Source organism: Mesocricetus auratus, unplaced genomic scaffold (genome assembly GCF_017639785.1).
Source record: "Mesocricetus auratus isolate SY011 unplaced genomic scaffold, BCM_Maur_2.0 Super-Scaffold_100030, whole genome shotgun sequence".
In the NCBI taxonomy this organism is placed as follows: Eukaryota; Metazoa; Chordata; class Mammalia; order Rodentia; family Cricetidae; genus Mesocricetus; species Mesocricetus auratus.
In genome coordinates, this window is record NW_024429211.1 from 13,651,088 (window position 1) to 13,656,252 (window position 5,165).

Below are 5,165 nucleotides of genomic sequence, written 5' to 3' on the forward strand. Positions count from 1 at the left end.
CACAGCATTAATCAAACAGTAGGATGTGGGGGCTATGGCTTATATTTAGAAAAACTAGGGAACCCCTACTTAATTTAGGATCATCACAGCTCCCAGTTAAGATGACCTTGACACACATGAGGCACTCATGAGGTGCTTTTGCCCAATGGAGGAGGCCCATTATGGGCAATCAGAAGGGTAGTCCAATCAGACAGACTCCGCTTTGTAGCTCTCCAACTTCCCTTGCAGCTAGGTTGTGGTCACATGACTAAGTGCTGATAAGTGAAATACAACTATGACTCTTGGTCTCTCTTGGTCTTCAATATTTCTTTGAACAAAAGCAGGATGACACCTTCCCAGGAGGCCAAGGTGTCGAAGCGAGGATGTGGTGGGTCCTCCAGAGTGGATTTCCGGATTTCCCTGGGTCTTCTGGAAGGAGCTGTGATCAACTGTGCTGAAATACAGGCGCCAAAAATTTGTATGTCATCTCTGTGAAGGGCATCAAGGGACGGCTGAACAGACTTCCTGCTGCTGGCGTGGGCGACACGGTGATGGCCACGGTTAAGCAAACCAGAACTAAGGAAAAAGATCCATCTAGCAGCGGTCATTCGGCAATGAAAGTCTTATCAAAGAAAAGATGGGGTGTTTCTTTATTCTGCAGACAGTGCAGGGGTCATAGTACATCTGCTATCGCAGGTCCAGTTGCAAAGGAATGTGCAGACTTGTGGCTCAGGATCGTGTCCAATGCAGGCAGCATCGCATGATTCTCCATTGTATTTGTAAAGTACATTCATTAAAAAGTCTTTGCCCCCCCCAAAAAAAGCAGGATGACTAGATCTTATCAAACTTCACGGTCTTCAGGGATGATTGAACAGAGGACTAGAAGAAATGGGGGGCAAATCAGAGCAATAATTATCCATGAGCATCTTTTTTTTAGTGATTTAACATAATTAACCCTGTCTATTCTTACTTTATATCGTTATTTATTTTGTTGTACAACTGTTTTGTCTGCATGTGTGTCTGCTTGCCACATGTGTGCCTGGTTCATGTGGAGGTCAAAAGAGGGAGGCCATCAATCAGATACCAAAAGCAGGAGTTAAAGGAGGCTGTGAGCCACTGTGTAGGTGCTGGGAACTGAACTTGGGTCCTCTGCAAAGGTAGCCAGTGCTCTTAACCTCTGAGCCAGCTTTCCAGCCTCTGATTAACTGTGTTTAACTTTATTTTGAGATTTTTGTAATATACAGCCAGCCATAAATAATACAATTAATGTTGAAGTGTTTGGTCTATCGTGGACATTCTTCTTTTTAAATCTCTCCCTCTCTCTCTCATGCAGGATTTCATGTAGCCCAGGCCTTCCTCTGTAGCAAACACAGCCTTGAAATGCTAATCCTTCTGCTCTGTCCCTTCCTGCAAGTGTTAGAATCATGGGCATGTGCCGTGATACCTGGTTGGAGCATTGTTCTTAAATCTAAATATCAAACAAAAACGTTCCATGTGCTCGTGTTACTTGTAGTTCAAAGTTGTAGAGAAAGTCGTGGTAAAAGGCAGATGAGAATCCCATGGAGGCTCTTTGTACATTGAAGAGGTCTATCTGACAGGAGCCCAGGCTTTACCCCACACGCCACACCCATTCTAGCCAGGCTTTCTCTTGCTCACCCAAGCCCTCCTCCGTGTGCTTTTTTTTTCTAGCTCCAATCAAACTAAGCATGCCATGCCTATCTCTGACTTTCCTAGTGACAGCAGAAAGAAATATACACAAACTGTAGAAGTAAATAGAGGTAGACCCTCAAGTGCACTTAGGAAAGGTCCCAGCTCTCTCCAGTGAATTACATTTTATTTGTAAAGATCAGTGTGTTTTTCCTTGTCCTCTGCTGTGCACTCTTGTTTACATGAACAGAATTTTAGGGTTGACTTTAGGTAGTGTGTGGCCCCTCTCTTTTTCTGTGGTCCCCCTTATATTAGAAGTCTTCATGAAGAAGGAGAGGAAGGAGAAGAGGAGGAGGAGGAGGAGAAGAAGAAGAATGAGGAGGAGAAGGAGAAGGAGGAGGAAGAGGAGAAGGAGGAGGAGGAGGAGGAGGAGGAAGCAGTCATCATCTTTCTTGGACCTTTTCCTCTTTAACCTCCTTAGTCATATTTTACTTGTCGGATACCCCTCCACTATAGCAATGAAGACATGAGATTGAACCCATTGTAGAAACAGGAGACATCAGAGCAACAGCTCTCTCTTTTCTAGTTTTTAATAATTTCCAGGAGAATGATGAAAAATGTGTACTGCTACCACTTATAAAGTCACCGTGCTAAGCCTGCCTCTGTGCCTAAGAGGTTAGATAGAATGGAGAAATAGGTCTGCATCCAACAGTGCTAAGCCTGCCTCTATGCCTAAGAGGTTAGATAGAATGGAGAAATAGGTCTGCATCCAACAGTGAGTACCGTTCACCTAATCAAAAGAGACAGGCAGGGGCTGGAGAGTGTCTTAGTAGTCAGGTATGCTTGCTGTTCTTGCAGAAGACCTGAGTGTCCTGAGTCACAACTGCAGGGAATCTAACACGCTCTTTTGGCATCTGCAAGTACCTGAATGTATAACACACAGGCGCGCGCACACACACACACACACACACACACACACACACACAGCCTGGAGTAACATGGCAGGGTGAGTGGTTCCATGTGTGTGGCTTACTGAACCCTCCCTCTACCATGTAGAAGGATAAAGACAGTCACCTTGAACTTGAGTTGGCCTAGCCTGGAAAATGCACTGCCAAGGTCCCAGAGTCTTCAAAGTGTCACTGCAGCTAAGCTCTTCAGTGCCGAGTTATCAAACACGCCTCCGCCCCAGATTTTCTCTGGCCTGTCAGCACTGTTTGCTGCAGAGCGGGGCCCTTATCTTTATTGATCACTTAATTTATCTTTTCTGGGCTCCCCTGGCACCGTCTGGTGCCGTGTGTCCGTCTGTTGAGGTTGTCATGACTGGTTTGCTCTTGAGATAATAGAGGCAGCAGGTGGTGTGACTAAGTCGACCCTGTGCAGAATGGGGACCTAGGCCCAGTCCCTGTCCCAACCTGCCAGCGTGTCTACACCCCCCCAGCTGTTCCACATTAAAGCACTCAACTGTGACTTTACAGTCCGAGTTTTACACAACTGTTTTACAAACCGGGTAGGAGGGCTTTTGTCACAAATCCTTTGTCAGCAAGAGAGTGGGGGAAGGGGGAGAAGAAAGCCATTTGCAAGACTTGGTGCATCTTAATGAATATGCAGATAGATGGACACATCTTCTGCAGCTGCAAATGGGGTTTGGGTTAGGGTGGCTGACTGACGGGCAAGAAGAGGGAGGAGGCTGGTTCCTTACTCTGGGGACGATTTACGGAGAGGACCAATGACTCTGTCAACCCTAGTTTCTGCTCCAAACAGACCCTCTACTCCATGAAAGCCTTCATTCCTTTTGTAAAGCAAGAATAAGGGCAGTTAGTTAAAGCCCCGCATCCTGGGGTCAGTACTCTGGGGGTGGATGCCATATATGTGTGCCTTTGGGACTCAAAAGCCAAGTGCCTCTATGACTTAACGCTTGTAATCTTGCATGAGAAGGAAGCACATAAATGAATGTAGGCTTTGCTAAGCAATGCTGACGAAACCGGTTATCAGCAACATATCAAATTCGTATTCCTTTGATATGGCAGCTATCTCTATTAACTAGAAGCTAAGCCAAAATCTTTAATTCTCCTCTCTCTCTCTCTCTCTCTCTCTCTCTCTCTCTCTCTCTCTCTCTCTCTCTCTCTCTCTCTCTCTCTCTCTCTCATCTCCTCCCTACCCCTCTCACCCCACCCCATCCCTACTACACTTGGGAAATGACTAGGATTAATACTGTGGGGATATCGTAACAGAGTATGATACCAGGCACCATCATGTTGAATATTAACCCGCCTGTGGAGTTTAAGCACAGTGGCCTTAATTAGGAAAGTGTAGTCCACTGCTGTGTCTTTAAGGCATGGGACTGCAGAGGGACAAGGAGAGACAGCCCACTTCCTCTTCTCCTTAGTCACAGAGTCCCAGAAAGAAAATCTTTCTCTAGACATTTAGAAAGTGCTCCTCAGTCTCTCCTCACCCCAACTCCTCCCCAAGGTAAGTGCATGCCTGATTCTTGGGCCACATCTTTCACCCACGGCAAGTGGGTATTAATTTCTTTTTCTGGATGGCTGGTCTCTTCCAGCCCTCACCTCTTCACTCACACAGTGAGCAAACCTAAGACAGAAACCAGCTCCTGCCCTCTGAAGCAGAGATGAGAAAAATAGAATCTGCTGATCAAAGTGTGTGTATCACTGATTCAGACAAGAAATGTAGACACTGTCACACCTGGACACCCATCTCCTGTCAATCAACCAGTACCAGCAACAAAACTGAGGGCCGTGAGTATAGACTTACAGGCTGGCCTCGAACTCACAGAGATCCACCTACCTCTGCCTCCAGAGTGCTGGGATTAAAGGCGTGTACCACCAACGCCCGGCTCAGTTAGTATGTATCTTAAGCCAGTGAACTTGATGACAGGCAGGACAAAGTCACTGAAAGACACAAAGGACTTAAATACAATTTGAATTCCTCTCCGTTTTGTAAAATAGTTTGACTATTTGAGGATTTCCCATAAAGAACAGTTCAGACAAATTTACTGGTGAATTTCACCAGACATTTCGTGAAGAAGCAATGCCAATTCCACATTAAACTCTACCAGGAAACAGTCAGGGGAAACATCTCCTAAGTCATTTTATAAGGCTTGCATCACAGCAACCCAGAAAAAGGCATTATGGGAAAGTCAACAGCCCAGCATTCCTTGCGGATCCAAGTACCTTAAACAAAGGATTATCAGACTGAATTCATAAATATATGAAAGGTAAGATAGCATGACAAAGGGGAAGCAAAGCTAATGAAACATCTGAAAATTAATTGACATAAACAATCATGTCCAAGAAATAAAAAGGAAAATATTTTGGTCATCTCACTAGATGGGAAACTTCATTCATTAAAATCCAACATATATTGATGTTCAAGAAGCCAAGAACAGGAGGGGCTGTTCTTATCCTCATGAAGGGAATCTATGCAGAACCCACACTATTGTCTTATTTTAATAAAGACTGAATGATTTCCTCCCTAAAATCAGGGCAGGAAGGCTGTTTGCTCCCATTTCTCTTATCCTATGC

The 5,165-nt window shown here is 45.1% G+C and overlaps 1 pseudogene; it reads left to right on the plus strand.

Moving 5' to 3' along the window:
* The first annotated feature begins 324 nt into the window (after positions 1-324).
* LOC101840347 lies at positions 325-743 on the plus strand (annotated as a pseudogene).
* The last annotated feature ends 4,422 nt before the right edge of the window (positions 744-5,165 follow it).